The sequence below is a fragment of the Lipotes vexillifer genome, unplaced genomic scaffold, assembly GCF_000442215.2.
Source record: "Lipotes vexillifer unplaced genomic scaffold, Lipotes_vexillifer_v1.1 scaffold1055, whole genome shotgun sequence".
Lineage (NCBI taxonomy): Eukaryota > Metazoa > Chordata > Mammalia > Artiodactyla > Lipotidae > Lipotes > Lipotes vexillifer.
This window is the reverse complement of record NW_006785407.1, coordinates 71,063-90,934: the sequence shown is the minus strand read 5'-3', so window position 1 is coordinate 90,934 and position 19,872 is coordinate 71,063. Positions and strand designations below refer to the sequence as shown.

General features: G+C 39.1%; 1 protein-coding gene and 1 pseudogene across 1 annotated transcript in view; one reads left to right on the top strand and one right to left on the bottom strand.

The window, feature by feature from the left end:
* The window catches only part of PRKN (parkin RBR E3 ubiquitin protein ligase), a 767,911-nt gene that overhangs the window by 723,018 nt on the left and 25,021 nt on the right, over window positions 1–19,872 (bottom strand). The gene's annotated exons all lie outside the window — the stretch shown is intronic.
* LOC103072214 (protein SET pseudogene) lies at window positions 1,450–2,318 on the top strand (annotated as a pseudogene).

The following is a 19,872-nucleotide window of genomic DNA, read 5'->3' as shown; positions in this document are numbered from 1 at the left end:
CCCAAAAAAAAAAAAAAAAAAAAAAGAACGTACGCATGTGAAACTAAGATGAAAGTGAGAGCAGACATTATTTATGTGAAAGGGCATTTAAAGATGAATAAGTTATGTGAGGTTGAGAAAGTATACCCACTTAGAAATGGATGAGACAGCTGCTGAAGTATGGAAGACTAGTTGTGGAAATGCTAGGGCAAATCAAGTAGACATGTAACAGTTGTTATTTTACAATGGTCATAGAAAACTTGCTAATTAGTATTTATCAAAAAAAGTTTTTGAGTGGACAATCTTTTTTTTTTTTTTTTTTTTTTGTGGTACACGGGTCTCTCACTGTTGTGGCCTCTCCCGTTGCGAAGCACAGGCTCCGGACGCGCAGGCTCAGCAGCCATGTCTCACGGGCCCAGCCGCTCCGCGACATGTGGGATCTTCCCGGACCGGGGCACGGTCCCCTGCATCGGCAGGCGGACTCTCAACCACTGCGCCACCAGGGAAGCCCTGCACTTTTTATATGTAGAGTGTGAATGCTATGCATGGGAACGCCCTAATCTATTTGGTACTCTGGAATTTTGTTACACAACAAAAGAAATCTTAAAAAGTGACATCATTTGGAATTCAGAAATTGTATTTACACTGAAATGTTTATTACAATGAAATATAGCAGAAAGGCTTGTAAGTTATAGCACAACGTTAGAAGCTTATGTGTCGTCTGAAGTTTTCCACCAAGTTTATGAAGATGGTGGAGGGATATTTCTACCACAAAAAAGTAACATTAATTTTTACATATAATATTAGAAACTAAGTATTTTCTATGCAATATACTCCTATGCTGGGAATTCCAGATCTTTATGTCAAAGGTCCTGGAAAATCTATTGAGGGTATCGTGTCAAAACTAAGTTGTCAAGTATTACTAATGATATCTTTACTGTGTCCTTATACAGAAATGGTGTTATTTTGAATCTAGAGCCCAGAAATAGACCTAAACATATATGGGTATTTGATTTTGATGAACAAAGTCAACCAAGGGGAAAGGAATGAGTGCATATCCATATAGGTATGCATACCTAACACCGTAGTAAAATTAACATGAGCTGGATCCTAAATCTAAATGGAAAAGCCACAACTATAAAACGTCTAGGAGAAAACATAGGAGAATATTTTATGACTTGAGATTATGCAACAGTTTCTTTGACAGACTCTAGCAATAACTATAAAAGAGTAATAAATTTAAAATGTCTCTTCATCAAAAGATGACATAAAGAAAATGAATTAACAACCTACAGACTGTCAGAAAATAGTCATAAAACATATATCTGACAAAGTACTGGCACCTAATATATATATGAAATATTCTGGAAAGATATACCAAACAATCCAATTAAAAAACGAGCGGAAGAGTTCTCAGAGCTCCTGGTACGAGCATCTTCCCTTGGGTGGATTCTTGGCTTTTCTCCCAGCATGGCCCCCAAACACCAGTCTTCACTTCCACCCCAAGCAAAGAAACCGAAGAAACCGAGAAGGACTCCTGCCACCAGGCCAGAGGAAACGTCTGCTTCTCCGAACTTGCCGAAGGAAGAAAAAGAACAGCAAGAAACAATTGAACACACTGATGAAGTACAAAATGAAACAGACAGACTTAATGAACAAGCCAGTGAGGAGATTTTGAAAGCAGAACAGAAATATAACAAACTCCACCAACCATTTTTTCAGAAGAGGTCGGAATTGATCGCCAAAATCCCAGATTTTGGGGTAACAACATTTGTTAACCATCCACAAGTGTCTGCACTGCTTGGGGAGGAGGACGAAGAGGCGCTACATTATTTGACAAGAGTCGAAGTGACAGAATTTGAAGATATTAAATCAGGTTACAGAAGAGATTTTTATTTTGATGAAAACCCTTAACTTTGAAAATAAAGTTCTCTCCAAAGAATTTCATCTGAATGAGAGTGGTGATCCATCTTTAGAGTCCACTCAAATCAAATGGAAATCCAGAAAGGATTTGACAAAACGTTCAAGTCAAACGCAGAATAAAGCCAGCAGGAAGAGACAGCGTGAGGACCCAGAAAGCTGCTTCAGCTGCTTTCCTGATCATTCTGATGCAGGTGCAGATGAGTTAGGAGAGGTCATCAAAGATGATACGGGGCCAAATCCGTTACAGTACGACTTGGTCCCGGACGTGGATGATGAGGAAGGGGAAGGAAAAGAAGATGGTGATGATGATGCAGAGGAAGGAGGATTGGAAGATACTGAAGAAGGGGGTGGGGATGGAGGTGAAGATGCAGACGACGATGGGGGGGGGAGAGGAGGATGAAGGAGCCGATGACTAACGGGACGCTGATGGATCCCAACCTTCCTTTTTTAATTTTCTCTAGTCCCTGGGGGCAAATTGCAGTTTTTTGTTTTTTCTTTTCTCCTTCTCTTGTGCTCAGTTGCCCTGTTTTTTGAGGTCTCTTTTCTCCTTTGTACCATGGCTCACAACTTATTTTGGGGGGAAATACCTTGAGCAGAATTCAGTGGGAAAAGAATCTCTACCCCTTTCTGTTCCAAATTCATTTTTATCCCTTCCTGTCTCAACAAAAACTTTATGGAATCAACACCACCATGCTATGTGGGGAAAAAAGAAAAACCTTCTGCTCCCTTAGCTCTGCTGGAAGCTGGAGGGTGCTAGGCCCCTGTGTAGTAGTGCATAGAATTCTAGCTTTTTTCCTCCTTTCTCTGTATACTGGGCTCAGAGATTACACTGTGTCTCTATGTGAATATGGACAGTTAGCATTTACCAATGTATCTGTCTACTTTCTCTTGTTTAAAAAAAGAAAAAAAAACTTTAAAAAAAGGGATTATAGAAGGTCAGCAAAGGGTGGGTTTGAGATGTTTGGGTGGGTTAAGTGGGCATTTTGACAACATGGCTTTTCCTTTGGCATGTTTAATTGTGATGTTTAATGGACATCCTTGAAGTTTAAGATGACACTTTTAAAATAAAATTCTCTCCTAATGAAAAAAAAAAAAAATGAGCGGAAGACCGAAATAGACATTTCACCAAGGAAGACATACAGATGGACAAGAGGCACATGAAAAGATGCTCAACGTCACTAATTATTAGAGAAATGCAAATCAAAACTACAATGAGGTTTCACCTCATGCCGGTCAGAATGGCCATTATCAAAACATCTAGAAACAATAAATGCTGGAAAGGGTGTGGTGACAAGGGAACCCTCCTGCACTGTTGGTGGGAATGTAAATTGATACAGCTACTATGGAAAGCAGTATGGAGGTTCCTTAAAAAACTAAAAATAGAACTACCATATGACCCAGCAATCCCACTACTGGGCATATACCCTGAGAAAATCATAATTCAAAAAGAGACATGTACCACAATGTTCATTGCAGCACTATTTACAATAGCCAGGACATGGAAGCAACCTAAGTGTCCACTGACAGATGAATGGATAAAGATGTGCCACATATATACAATGGAATATTACTCAGCCATAAAAAGAAATGAAATTGAGTTATTTGTAGTGAGGTGGATGGACCTAGAGTCTGTCATACAGAGTGAAGTAAGTCAGAAAGAGAAAAACAAATACTGTATGCTAATGCATATACATGGAATCTAAAAAAAAAAAAAAAAAATGGTACTGATGAACCTAGTTGCAGGGCAGGAATACAGATGTAGACATAGAGAATGGACTTGAGGACATGGGGTGGGAGGGGGAAGCTGGGGCAAAGTGAGTGTAGCATTGACATATATACTATACCGAATGTGAAATAGTTAGCTAGTGGGAAAAAGCAGCACAGCAAAGGGAGATCAGCTTGGTGCCTTGCGATGACTTAGAGGGGTGGGATGGGGGGATGGGAGGGAGGCTCAAGAGGGAGGGGATATGGGGACATAGGTCTGCATATGGCTGATTCACTCTGGTGTACAACAGAAACTAACACAGTGCTGTGAAGCAATTATATTCCAATAAAGATCTATTAAAAAATATATATATATATACTTAAAAAAAGCAAATGATACACAAGTATTGAACTCTACATAGTGGTGTTCATTATGTAGCAATGTATTTAGAGATGACGTGTAATCATGTCTCTAATTTACTTTAAAATGCCTCAAAACCAAGATGGATTGCTAAGTGATGAGAGATGGATAGATGGATATTTAGGTAACAAAGAAAGTACAACAAAATATTAATTGCAGAATGTAGGTCCTGTGTATATGAATGTTCACTGTACAATTCTTTCAACTTTTCTGTATACTTGAAAATTTTCAAAATATAATTTTGAAAAAAAAATCCACAAGTCTAGGAACCGCTGATCTACCGTACCAGGACTCAGTCATTATTCTTTGATAAATGACTTTCCCCCAGAAAGGAAATGCTTGTTCTCTTCCCTCTGGATCCCTCCACCGCACAGCTTCTCACACTCTCGTCCATTTCATATCCAACCTTATTTCCTTGTTTCACAAGGAAAAGAAGCAGCCTTATTTTTCTGAAAGCAGGTTAGGCTAAGAGGCACATTACACTTTACGGCAGCTATGCTAGTAATTTTCACTTCAAAGGACTGTTATTTGGATCCTGTTTGTTCAGTTTCCCAGTTTATCTCATAGCCTTGCCATTCTATTCAATTTGACTGAAATTAATACTGCTTTAGTTGGTCCTGCTTCACCATACCAAAATAAGACAGAATGGAACTAACAACAGAAATTTTTATTCTACACAAAGATGTCTGATCACTTTAACATTATTATTTTAGGTACACTTAACCCTTAAAACCAAGTATCAGGTTTAGACTTGCAGATTTGATTCATGAAAGCCCTCAAATAGAGCTCAGACTGGACATGCAGGCAGGGACTGACCCTGATTTTCACTCTCCTTGGATCATTTTAATATTTTTTTAAATTAAAGAAAACAAATGACCAGCTTTACATCACTGTTATTTGCATCAGTGAATATCTACAACTGTTTCTCTTCTTAGAAATCCATTGAAATGCGCCATTTCTGATGTCGATCTTGCCCTCTGTAATGTACTCCTACTGGAACAGGAACAACGTCAACATCAACAATGTAAGCCATTTCTAACTTAACTAGTCTAGAGTTCATAAGAAATAGTCAGCTTTCACTGGAACCAGACCCAGAACAAATCTGTGTGTGGAAAAGTAGGTGTTAAAGTCCCCTTTGTCTTCAAAAGATTGGTTTTATATGATTTTAGTATGTAGTTTTGGTATGATTTAGTCTTGTATGATTTTAGCTAATAAAACTGTATGCTTCTTTCTGGAGCTGCACACATTTAGAAACTAGCTGGTTCATTTCATTTGATATACACTTCACTGTGAATGAGTAAATGAGGTCTGAAGACTTAGGGACTCAAATCTTTGCATATATGCAGAAGACGAAATACTGTTAAATGCTGCTCAGGATGGCAAAGACTGAGGTTTACTTGCATTGACAGCAAGTAAAATCTAGATCTTCAGAGAACTAAAGTCTATGTTTCAATAGATTTAACAACTTCAGTTGAAAGCACATTTTAAAATTTGATACTCATAACAAGCCCAGCAAAAAAGAAGCTATTTATAAATCAAGCCTCTGAAACAAGAATATAGAAACCCCCAAAATATCTTATATAATTATTCATTTTTTAAAACGGTGATTATGACAACATGCAGACATGAATAAGAAAAATACACTGAAGGGAAAAAATGCAATAACCCCAAAGAAACCTAAATATATTTTACGGAAAAGAGTAGAAAAGACTGTGCATAAAGACGAACAAGAGAAGTAATTAGCTTGTCTATCTGGGAGAAGAAAAAGGTTATTGTAGCTTTCTATGCATGGGAAGCTAGACCAAGTGTGAAGGGAGAACCTCACAGTGTGAATAGCTAAATATAACGTAGAAATCCCATCTCCTGGTACACTGCAGAGTTCCTTAAAAAAGGCTTCCGAATGTAAAGAGAGAGGAAAAAAAAAAAAAAAAGAGGTTTAAGGATTATGAAACAGAGGAAGAAAGCCAAGTGGGACACCATGATGACTGAGGTGATGATTCTCTCCAGAACAAGGAAGTGTGGCTGAGAGCCTAAGTGAGTTCCTTCTTAGTGTTTACAGAGGGAGATTAATTGTCCCCTAATCTGAACTCTACAATGTGCAGGTTGGAAATGCTTCTTCATGGAGTGTTCAATACCAAGGCCTCCCAACTAGACTGATGACTATGCTAAATGTCCATCCATCTTTTAGGGCAAAAAGGCAATCATCCAAGAGAGCTGAAAAGATGTGGGAAAAAAATTGGGGAGTTATTGACCAAATGTACAACCCTCTCAATACAACTAGCCACTGTGTGAAAGAATGGGTTGGTACACATATTATTCTTAGGTATTAAAATGTTCTATAGGAAGACCAGGGTATTACAGTACAGTGCATCACTTTCAATAGTTTTGCCAAATATCTGGTGAAGAATAATCAACTGGGGCAACACATGGTTTTTCAAAGAAAGGCAAAACCCTCCAACAAGAAGTGTATTTCCTCATGAGTTAAGTTAATAGTGCTCTTCAACCATTTAATAAAATATTTATTGAGTGCCTTGCATTGTTGTCAGTGTCAAGGTATAAGGGAAACAGCTGTAAATAGGAGACACACTCTGCTCTAGTAGGAGGAAACAGATCATCTCAACAAATTAACAAGACAATTTCAGCTAATCATAAATGATACCAAAATATAAAATATAAAAAAGTGTTAAGAAGTAATTGAAGGAGATACTTTAAAACAGGTGACCAAAAACACTTCTCTGAGAAAGTGATATTGGAGTTGGTCACAGAGTGATGAAGAGGTGCCGCCCATTCCAATGTTTGAGGGAAGGCATTTCAGGCAGGGTAGCTCATGCAGACACCCCCGAGGAGGGAATGAGCTTCTGAGTTGGAAGAACAGAAGGAAGGACAGTTGTGGTTGGAACAGAGCAAGCAAAGGAATACTGGGTACAAGATTTATTCATTCACATCTATTTCTAGCACTTACCAAGGGCCATAGTGTGTTCCAGATACTGAAGGTATGGAAGTGAACAACACTGACCAAATCCTTTCCCACATGAAGCTGAGCTTCCAGTGGAGTCTCTGGTGGGATCAGAGAAGAGGACAAGGCTAGATCATAGGGGTTGGGGCTTCTGGGCCACAATACGAGTTTGAATATTTTGCCAAGTGACTGTGACAAACCCTTTTCTACCCCATGCCACATCCCCTTAGCACACATGATTCTACCACAGCTCTCAGGGACAAATGAAGGCAAGCTGTGAAAGTGAAAGGGTCTACGTGACAACTTAAAAAAGCTCATATCTGGGGCCAAAAGGTCCACTTTGCTGAAAGCCAGGCCCCGGGATTAATTAAAAGCATTGCTGATTACATAGGAACCTCTACTCTGGAGGAGTTGGTAACCCGTCTTTAGCAGAATTGCTCATACTACAGATAAGAATTTGCTTCTCTTGACATCAATGCCCCTGCCAGTTCCACTATTCAAGCACTCTCAGAACGCCTGCTTTACCAAAACGAGATCACATATGCCATTGCATGGAATCGAAGAACTCTTTTAATGGTGAAGGAAATGGAACAGTGGGAAGTAGGATGAAAGATTTCATTGATTCAATTCTATGCTGTATCACATGAAAGCAGTCAACCTAATAGGATGTTGGAAGGGTCTATCTGATACTTAGTTAAGGGACAGGCTGGGTATTCCTAAGATACTGTATATTCATTGAACCAATGACTGATACATGATGTTGTGTCACCAAAAACTAGAATAAAAAGGTCTGGGCAACAAGAGGTCAAAATGAAATTGTCCCCTCTCACCATGATTCCTAGTGACTGACTTAACAGAATTTATGCTTCTCATCCACTCGAGTCTTGGCACTGCTTATGAGAGGTCCTGGTTTCTGAGCTAGGATAGAGTAAGGACTCAACTGAACCTGAAATTATGATAACTACCTGGTCATTTAGAGCTCCGCCTGCAGCAGGAAAAGAAATGAGTCACTCTACTGGGAGAAATGATCAGCCCTGAGAATCATGAGAAACTAGGATTGCTACTACATAATGGCGTCATGACAGAGTATATCTGGAACCTGGGGATTCACTGGGCATCTCTGGATGATTATATATGGTAGTAACAGTAAATACTCAACTGAAGGCTACCATAGCCTGTCAAGGGCTTGGATGCTCAGGAATGGAGGCCTGAGTCATGCACCAAGTGAGAAAGCTTCCAGCCTAAGTGTTGGCTGAGGTTGAAGGAAATCTAAAATGGGGATGTTGAAGATTATTGATGAATATGAATTATGGCCTTAGTCCAGGTACAACAGTGGGGACTTCCACGCCTCCTGTCTTAAATCTATTTTTAGGGATTGCAACAGGCTACTCCCTTGAAAACAATCAGTGACAAAGTGAACTTAATGTGGAGCCCAGGAGAACTGAACAGTATAAGGGGTGGACTTCAGTAGATGCTCTTTTGTGCCCCATGCCATATCCCCATGGTCCAATTTATTTCAGTTTAGTTTGGTACACAGCTTTTGGCACACTCCCAGTATCCTATCTCAAGAGCCCCAGGGAATCTCAGAGCTTCCGTGCTTCAGGGCTTTCTCTGAAGCCACAGCCTGGCTGGAAGCATAGCCCCAAGAAGCCAAAAGCAATCTTTAACCAACAGAGTGTAGGGATTGGTAGATAAATGCTCCAGCTTCCCATCGTTTGGAGGGACAATTCTGCAGGCATTTTCCATGGTTTCTCAGATTCCTGTTGAGATTGTGCCCCAACTGTCCAGTGCACTACAAGCTCAACTACGCACTCTGTACTGGCTTTCCTTCCTTCCATGTCTCACTTTCCCAGCTCCTCACTGTGATTCCCAGCATCACCTCCTGAATGAACCATTGGGACACTACGTCTCAGGCTCTGTTTTTTGAAAAATCAAACAAAGATAGTGTCTTAGGGGCTAGCATGCATACTGCTGACTTAAAAAAAACAATTATATATATATATATATATATATATATATATATACACACACACACACACACACACACACACAACGTGAGAGCTGCGAGTTAAGTTTTATTTGGGGCAAAATAAGGACTGCAGCCCAGGAGACAGTGTTTCAGATACTCTGAGAAACTGCTCCTAGGAGGCGAGGGGAGGGGCCACATTACATAGAAGTTTTGCAACAAAGGACAGGTAATCGGAACTTCAAAAGATTATTGTTAATTAAAGAAAACCAGACATCTCAAGTTAAGGAATTTAGTGCTTTTCTATGTATGGTAAGATGCAAGAGTCTTGGCTCACTGAAATCATTCCTTTGAATATGCACCTCAGCCATCTAGGGCCAGTATCTTGAAACATCCTGAGTTTCCTCAGGGCTCACCGCAGGGAGTGGCTGCAGTCTGATGGCTGCTAGATGGCAGGTATTCTTTTCAGTCCTGAGTTTCCTCGGCTCACATTGGAGGGACTGCAATCATTGATGACTGTGACATCCTTTGTTTATTGATATGGCAGGTAATATTTCATTTCTCAATACATTAAACTGTATCAAGAATGAGGAACCAAGCTGATTAGGTGGCCTACAGTGACATGTTAGGAAATTAAAGAAAATGTATGGCTACGTTTCAGCATTGTTAAATGCAAGGTGCAGAATTTTGAGGATTAACAGACAAAAATAAAAACTGCATATGTAAAATGAAGAGTCCAAAAGATCTGCTGTGAGGAAGGTAAGGGAATCTGAAAGTTCCCACAGAATATTCTCTGAAGAAACGGTCCCCCACCAATGACCAACTTCAATCAAAGCAGCCATCAAAACTATAGGAAACAGTCAGAAGTGTTTTGGATGTACCACTAAAAAAAATTCACCTACTCTTACATGATACATTGGAATGTTGACATTTGCAAAGCTTTTGTCAGCTGTCACGCAAATGGACACTGGAGCTGGAACTAGAGCCTGGAGTTGACTCTTGGCCCAACAGGTACTTTCTGTGTGACCTTGGATGATCACTCTGTGCCTGGGTCTCTTTTATCTGTAAAAAACAGACTATTGAAAGAGCACCTTCATCAGAGTAAATGCTATTTAAATTTTGGCTATTGTTTTTACTATTGCTTGGCAAATACCAAGGAATATCTAATGGAACTAGTGACTGATTAGAAATTGAAACTGCAGGAAAATTAGAGATCTGGCAAGTTGACATGTACTGTATGAACTGAGAGGAAAAAAATAATTTTCAGAAAATAATCAGCATCTTGAACAAAGTGAACTTTGACTTATTTCCCAATTCTGAAATAGAAAGCTAAGAGGGCATTTTTTTTTTTTCCAAAACAAGTAAAATTAGGATAACTAAGATGAAGCATTTCATATAATAGTGAGAAATGTATGAAATCCATTTCTCCAAAGAGGTGGCAGGGACTTAACCAGCATTTGTAAAATTCTGGGAAATTAAGTCATGGAATACACTAAAGGAATGAGATCTACCAAGACTGAGCTTGGTAAAGGGTCTTAACGAGGCAAGTCACCAACGATGGTCCTTGTTGATTCTGCTCGTTGTCTTATTTAATTTTTCGTGATCGTGCCATGAATAACTTCATGAGATACAGAATGTATTTAAAGAAAGAGAATTAATAATAGTTTTTCATTTCAGATAGAAGGATCATTAAATAAAAAATGCATACTTTCACCAATTCAACAGACATGTGTTGAGATGTAATCAAAAATGAAAGGATGTCTTTGAAGAGAAAATTGCTCAAAGGTTAGGGGTAATCTGCTCTTGCTATTAGTAAAATTCAAGGGCCATTATAGGGAGAAGTAAAATTATAATATCAATCAGAAAATAAAATTTCTGATATTTTCAAAGGAACTAACAGAATAAAGAATAAAGTTGCATATCCTTTTTTTCCTCCAAAATCTTTATTCAACAGAAATTATAATAATAGGCTTCAAAGCAGAATCTAGGAGACACATTGTTACATTACTCTTGTTTCATTTATCAGTATCGTGATGCTATCAAGAAAGAAAATTGAAATAACCAGTGACATTTACCAAACAGTATGCTCGTTCCTGTCATCTCTATCAAATAATATCAAGGAATGATATAACTTCATCAGCTTTAATGGTCATATCTGTGAAGCTAAAGACAGTGTATAAATGGTTGACTTGTAGACAAAGAAAAAACATGAAATATCAAAATAGCTTTGCTGGCTGGGTGTGACGCTCCAACTGGCAAGTTTCCTCATGGACTGGCCTTCTTCAATCAGCACCATATCCTACAGGTATTATCCTTGCTTCTTGTAATGATTATGTCACCTTTATAGTTGAAAGCACATGAGAAGATCTCATCCATGTGTCCCTCAAGAACCTGGGAGCACTGATCAGTCTGAGCATCCAGATTCTAGCTGTTTTGTCAGAGCTGCCAGTGAGAAGACAGTTCCCTTGGGGGTTGAAAGAAATCTTTGAAATTTCACCTTCATGGCCTTCCAATTCGGTAATGCATTTTCTTGTGGCTGCACTGAAAACTCTTGCTGTTCCTGCTAGTGTTGGAACACTAACTCCTGCAGAGGCAGGCGGGCGGCTGTGGCTCACTGCGGGGACAAGGACATACGCACATCCTTATAAGACAAATTTCTTCCTCTCCCTATTTCTTCAAGTATGTTGACTTGAAAAATGGCTGCAAAAACTATTGACTCTTTCTATCAGCAAGTAACAATGCTTTATCATAGGTACAAGCTTAGAAAATGATTAGGTACAATTAAAGTTGAGTATTCCTACAAAATGCAAGACAGTGTATTGCTTTTTTTTTTAAGTTTTTTCTGCCTAGTGTTCCATCACTAATAATAGAAGAACTAAATTTGGAGTTCACATTGGCTACTTGAAAATTTACTTGTAATCTTGCATTATGTATAGAACTTGCCCATGGTTTAAAAATAAAAGGGGAATACGACATTTGCAAGGTAAACTCATCCATTTCATCCATTATTCTAATCTGTTTTACAAAAAAGATCAAAGCATAATTTGGAGAACAAAATAAGTGGCAGAAGTATGTCAATAACAGTGTTGTTTCAGGGATCCAGGAGAGATCCAGCAACTAACATGAACATTATCCTTCATCTCTCTAGATATTACATTATCACTATTCATGTTATTATAGATGATATGTATTTCTATTTTCTTGGAAGGTTCTTTTCTGGCCACCCAGATTCCTCAGTTCTATACCTCACTATACTAGTGAGGAGGTACACGAGGGTAAAGAACAGCTAAGTATTAGAAAGATAGGGGTCCTTAAAAAAAAGGATGGAGGCAAAAAACAATTTGCCATATTTCCCTGTTTTGGTTTGGGTTTTTGGTCTGTTGTTTTTTTGGTGGGATTTCCTTGTTGCTGTTGATGATTTATTTTTGTTGTTTTGACTTGTTCCCTGCAGAGTTTGGGGTTATCTCAAAATCTTGTACAAAGAAGACAAGCATTCTTTCAAAGTGATTGTCTTTTCTTCAAAGAACTTGCCTTTGAAACTAAGAGTGAGACCCCCAGGAAATGCCTCTGGACTTGAACAATGAGGAAGAGGCTGAAGGAGAAGGGTGACTTATTTACCTCTCCATGGCTCTCAAAATACTTAAAATAATGTATTTTCTGCAACTATGTGTCTCTGATGAATTTAAGGAGCCACTTTAACGGGTGGTTTGTTTGACAAGAAGACATTTCAGACGGTCAAAAGTAAGGTTTTACGAATTTTAGATTTTGATATTCATTAATATCCCCTCCCAAAGATTTCCTCATTCCCAAATTAATAATAAATGTGCCTACTTGCACTCATAGAATTATAATAAAGAAACGAATGAATGAGTGAATGAATGGATGAGTAAAATTAAATGTTAAAAAACTTCCTTTCCATTTTCTTGACCTGATAATTCAGAATTTGGTAAAACCTCATCTGCTCAGATTCTGTAGTGTCTAAACTTAAATTTATAGATGAGAAAGAACACTGGCTGCAGAGTCAGAAAGCTAGGACAAAGGCCCAGTTTTGCCTAGTTTTTGTTTTGTTTTTCTTTAGCTAAAGGACTTTAGGTAAATCATTTAACATTTCTGTGCCTCAATTTCTTCATCTCTTCCGTGAAACAGACCAGTTGATTTCTTAGTTCTCATTTTGTGTCAAGATTCTATAATTATAGACCATTAGGAAAGTCACCGTTAAGTTTCATTTTACCAACTAGCTCAAGTTATTTTGATTCTATATGGCGATATCAAAAATATTTTAAGGTTTTTTTATAAAGAGCACATATTAATATTTTTTAAATTATCAACTTTTTACATAAAAAACCACGAGACTCCCCAAATATTCAGGCACAAACTGTAAATGTACAAACAATCTCTGATTTTCTTCTGTTTCATCATATCATAGATACGGTATAGCTGATGGGCATGGCCTCACTAGATGAAAGATACCCAGTGATATTCTGGAGTAGGTGTTGGTTTAATATTTTTAATTTTAGATCTCTTCTCTAGACTAAAATTGTTCAGAGACATGAGGCCTTAACACATATGCCAGTTTCAATGACTCAGTTGTTATATCTGTATTTTCTTCCAGAAAAGTAGAAGTTCTGTGAAATTTCTACTAACTATTCCTTTTGATTTTCCATTTTCTGTTAGGTAAAAGGTTCCAGCAGCTTCACCATTTTCACATTTTCTGTACCTAAGAGGACATGGGGGGAAATAGCAATAAAATAGGTGGGGATGGCATTCTGATACTAGAGTGCAGTTAAACGTGAGGGGAAAAAAAGCAACTTGTCCTCGAGAAGGAAAATGATTTTATTGCATGACTGCCTACCTCATTACAAAGTGAAATTCACCACTCTCCATTTCTGTGTGAGCCTTCATCTGCTGTACAGGAGAGCAATTCCATAGGTTTCCTATAACAGCTGTTACCATGAATCTATCAAATATTTTGTTTCCACTTTTTACCTTTCTCTCTGTCTCTATGTCCTTCTGAGGCAATTGCAAAAGAGAGATGAAAGATTCTGTTTCCTAACTCTTTCATTAGTTACTTATTTACACCTGCTATGGGGAAGAAGATTGTGGGAAATGTGAAAGCAATTCACGCACCAGTATTCTAAGATCCTGCCCGTAAATGGTGCTGCTACAGAAACACATCTTCCCACAGGTACTAATTAAAAAGCAATAAGTTCACTTGGGCAGCAGTTTTCTTCTATTTCTTTTCCTCTGTACCAGACGTGCTCCTTCTCACTTTAATTGGAACATTATCCCCGCTCAAAGACAAAACAAACAAAATACACTAAAGGAAGACTGGGAATAATGTTAGCCAACAATTTGGAAAGACATTTTCCCCCATTAAACCTGCTGCACTGTTGGAAAACACTAGCGAATAGCAGGTTTCACATCCCTGAAATATTAGATATAGGTATTTCTGAGGACAGACTACAGGAGCCTGTGACAAATTAGCTTGGCCTCTACCTTCATGGGCATTATGAAGCATTTCTAGATGCTGGTCAGAATTAAAGGTGGAAACATTTTAGTGACACTACATCTGTGTTTATCACGTGACTTTACTTCCGGGTCACAAAGAGGGAAGGAAATTACAAATGGCACCTGGGCAGCAGAATGCTTTAGAATATAAGAGCCCTGAATGGTTGCCATGTGTTAAGATAAAATTTAGCACAAAGTTTATATTCAATACATTTAATAAGGAAGGTTAAAAAAAAAAGAAAACAGAAAGAAACTAGTCATAATAAGGAGGGACATAAGAAAATAACATTATTAATTCACTATTCAATTAATAAATTATTGAACATCTATGAAAGATTCAATGTTAGCTGCTAGAGGATTCAAAGATGTATTGAGTATGATTCCTTTAAGAGTTTACAAGGTCGTGGCATCCAGACGGTAATTTTGAATGATATGATTACCCCTTGCTGGTCTGGAGCTGGGAACATACAGGATGGTGCTGTGAACTCCAAAGGAAATACCTCCAAGATTACATTACAACAACGGTGTATACCATGGTCGAGTGAGAAGAACCAAGTAGGGGTGTGAAGCAGCTGGGAGGAGGAGGATGGAAGAAACGGATGACCCAGGTGAAGATCTACTCAACCCTAATGCAACTTTCAGAGCAAATCGCCCTGGGAAACAGTCCACTGGGAAAAATTTCACTGCTAAGCCAACATAGACTAGCGATTCTTAACTAGAGAGGCTACAGTATAATATAGTGTAAATAAGATTTAAGAGTGTGGGATAGAGGCTTGCGACCAACCGACCGCCTGAGCGGTTGAAATCCTTCTTACTGTTTAACTGATGGGAGGCCCTGAACAAGTACCTCTCTGTGCTTTCCACTTCTCACCAGTAAAACAGGGAGATAACCGTATCTCTTGAAGGACTGAAGGAAGAATGTAACATACGCAATGCTGAGGAAAGTGCCTGGTGTTCGGTAAGAGGGCAGTGCCTTTTAGCTTTTGTCCTGTTCCTCCACACACATCATATCAGATTTCCTGAGCTCCTACCTCCAGTATCCCTCACCCATTATTCTCCACCTCAGCCATGTTTCCATAACTAGCACAATTTATAACTTTGCTGGTCTGCTAGACACAACGTTTACTCATTTTACCTACCTGTGTACTTGCTGGTTTTGTATTTGTCTTCCTTATAATATAAGCCCTATGAGGATACAGACTGGCCTATGTTTGGTGTCTGAAACATAGGTGCTCAATAAATATTTGTTAAACCATTACAAATGATGATGATGATGATGATAGCTTGCCACGACATAGCTCTTTTTTCGTGCTAGCCAGTATTCTCCAAAATTTAAATACAGTAGTATTCTTTATTCTTACAGCAACCCTAAGACACCTACCTCATAGGTAGGTAACTTATTGTCCCCATTTTACAGATGAGTACAGGAAGGTTAGAAAACTTGCCCAAAGTCACATGGTAAGTAGCAGAACTGAGTGGTAAACTCAGCAGTCTGGCTCTCAAAATCTATTTTCTTAGTCATTAAGCTACCTGGCTCTAAATGATCTAATGACAGAAAAGAACAGGGTGCTGCCTGGGGGGCTGACCAGTTAGAGAGCAGAAATGACCCCCAGTTACCAAGAGATGGGAGAAAGGCAGATGTTAAGATATATACATAAAAAATGAATGGCTTGCCAATTACCTGTCTGAATCTTGCTCCTTCATCCATTAGAGCCAGGTGGGTCCAAAGCCTGAATTCTGGACACAGACTGACTGTGTTTGAATTCTGACTCTTAGTAGCAGTTCAACGCTATACAAGTTATTTATTCTTTTCGCTCCTTAGCTTCCTCACCTGGAAAATGGGGATTATGAAGTACCTACCTCATAGATTTGTGATGAGAACTAAGTGAGAGACAGTGCTTGGGACAAATGGACCTCGTACAATTATCGATCTGAATGCTCTGGTCCTTTGGTCTAGTCTGTTAGTTATGGACTTTGCTTTCCAGACGTGTCAGGTTTCTATTCTTGGAAATTAATCCATGTCTGCACTCAGAAGCAGAAATATTGAAGGGGCAGAAATGAAGTGGATGCACGCAGTGAATGGGTAGCATGCTCAAGAAACTGAACCGGTTGAAGACAGCTAAGTGCAGAGCTGAGCTCTTGGCTGGGCTTTGATCCCCGATTGTAAGGTCTAAAGAGTAAGAAAGGGGGCATCATGGGCATGAAAGGTTCACCCAGGCCAGGGACTGAGCAGGAACACACAGAAGTGGACTGGCAGTGAGATCCAGGGTCTGGACACCGCAGATGCCAGGGGAGTGGATTGGTCCCCGGATGGGGGCGGGGTCTGGGGTGGGTGGGCAGCTAATATCTCCTCCTTTCTACGGGCCTGGTGTTTGCTGTTCTCTCTCAGGATCAACACAGGACATTGGACCTCCTCCTGCATCATGCTTTCTTTAATTCTAAACCCTCTATGTCCTAGGGTCCTTTACAACTCACCTCTAACAGCCTATGCACAGGCCTTCCTGCAAATGTTGCCCCCAAATTTAGAACTCCCCTGTCCTCCGCCCCTAACATTGTGCGATCTATATCTCCCCATCAACCTCTAACTCTGGACCGTAACACCTTGTAGAAGACCTAAGGGATAAATTTTGCCACCATGGTTAATGTGGGGTACCTCACTGTTTTTAATAAATAAAGATTTGAAATGACAACTCCATAAAGACTAATATAGCCTTCCCTGGCGTTAACCTTTGATATCAGTGCGCAGCCACACGTATAGTAGGTTCTTGACATTTTGAAGCAGCTCTTTGGATGCAGCTTTAAAAAAAAAAAATAAAGACAACAACCTGATTAAATTGTTCTGACACAGCCTCAGGGAAGTCTGGCCTATGAGCACTGTTTTATTTTTATCAAGAATGTGTGAATTAGAAACACCCATCTCCTCCCTGTCCTCATCTTGCACTAATCAAGAGGGAAGGAAGGGCTGATAAGCCCTCTGGGGGCAAACTGCTTGAGTTCAAATTCTGGTTCTGTCTCTGTCTGGCTGTAATCTGGGGGAAATTAGTTCCTTCATCAGTAAAACAGAAATACAATATTACCCTTTAGGGTTGTGAGGAACAAATGAGAAAATGAGTACAGAGTACTTGGCCAGGGTAAATGCCCAATAAGGGTTAGTTATTCTTATCAGCATTAGCTATTCTCTTCACCATTATCAATCTATGAGATGGAGTCTACTATACTTAGCACTTGGAAATAAACCACATTTATAGATTTTTGTGTGTCATTTTTTTAAGCACCACCATATATCCTGCTCTATGCATAATGCTTATAATTTAGAGTAAATGTTATAGGGGAAGAGGGCAGTGAGAAATAAAATATAATGAGCAATCATTGAACAAATAAACTACATCTACTTTTTAAGTGCACTTTGCATACAGTTTAAAGTTAGAAATACTGAAGTTATATAATTTAAAATATGCTTGAGAAAGGAGATGGGCTGCCTTAAATGATGCTTTTATTTTAAGAAATACTTTCATATATGGAAAATCTGTATCTTTGTATTTACTGATGCAGAGCTGCTTTTACACTTTGATCCCTTCCCATCAGCGTACAGAAAATAACATTTATTTACACATTAAATAAGAGTTAGCCGAATGGCAAGTGCCTGGCCTCACCTCTATCCACACAAACTCATATACCTATGAGCATCTTACCTTTGGGTTTGGGTGCACACCTAAATAGTAATTTGTTTTTAAAATCCATGGATTCAATATTCTATTTTACTTAACCTGGGTTTTCCTCATTCTAGACACCTTAAGTCTGGTATTAAAACACAGTTCTTCCCATAATATGAAACTCATGGTATTTTAAAGGTATCTGACTTCTCAGGTTAGCATGCTTTATCTCATCATTTATCCAGATCACTATGAGCTTTCCTTCACATCAGAGTTCTGATCAATTCTATATCCTTGTTCAAAGCATGTTTCTTATTTTTCACCTCTAGTTGGGTGTTCATTCCCTTGTTCTTTGTTCTTGTTCATTTCACACACAACTAGTCCCATCATACTAAACACATCCTTATCCAATCTGTTATGTTTCACAAATGAATCTTCCAAACAGAAAGTCATTGTGTCCTTCCAAGTTCAGAAATGTTAACTGCAGGCACTTGAAGCTAAATTAAAGGCTAATCATTGTCTAACATTTTGGACCATTTCAGATACAAAACAAAACTGTGATATAGCTGGAGAGGTGCTGAGAGTCTGAGGATAACTCAGAAGTTATATAACTTCTTGAGGCATATTTCTCTACCTATGAGACTCTAAGCTCTCTACTGAAGAGACAAGGGAGACTTCACAGGATGTTGATTTCAAACTCAATTATTCTTCAGCCCATGAGGGTATTAATCAGAGCTATAGTTTCAAGGAACAGAAACCATCTCTGGCTATGTTATGTCACGTGGGAAATTACGTTGGTGCAATGGTAGCCTTTAAGTCTACCTCCAGGCAAGTTATCCCAGAGGCCACAGAGCAGACTCTCAGACCAAATTAAAATGCTTGAATCACATGGTTTTAAAAATCAATTTAAAACATAGTTTGAGAAGCAAAGGGAAAGATATAAAACACACACACACACACACACACACACACACACACACACACACACACGTTTAGGATAGGATGCAGACAGGATGGGACCCACAGGCAGAAGGTGCCCTGGGCCAAAGACAGACACTTGCTCTATCAGAGAGACAAAGGGGCAAGGTACATCTGAATACAGATTTGGCCTGTTAATTAGCCTGATGAACAACCATGGATTCTGTGTTTTCCGGGCAGGGGAAACATGGGTCCAGCGTGGACATCACCAATGGGTGACCAATTTAGACTTCCTGACCATTAAGTATTGATGTCTATTTAGTGTTTCTGAATATTTAGTGACTCATATTTTTTTGTCTCATATATATTTAGGACCCAGATGCCTCATAAATATTGGGTATCTCCTGGTCCATCCACCCCCTCCATGTTGAACACACGCATGCTCCACTTGCTAACTGCACATTATGTACTCAACACATGCCGTGAATTCCGTCTTCTAGTTGCTTAAAACCCCCTAAAAGTTTTTGCCTATGTTCTACAAACTTATTTATGTAATAGAATTGAATATCCAGAAAAGCAACTGCCAGTTACTCGCTGCATAAAGGAAACACAGTGAAAGGATGTTGAGAACCCAGAGAATCTCTGAGAAACTGGAGCACAGGGAACACAGAAGACTAGGCAGTAAGAACCAAGGGAAAAGTCATGCTTCAGAAGGAGTCTGGTATCTTTACCAATGCCACTGCAGAGGCAAAAAACGTCAGTGTCCCCATGTTGCCGTATCAATCACTGAAGATTCAAGTTCCAGGAGTAACCTTTAAACACCAGAGCCCCAGTTTCATTCCTG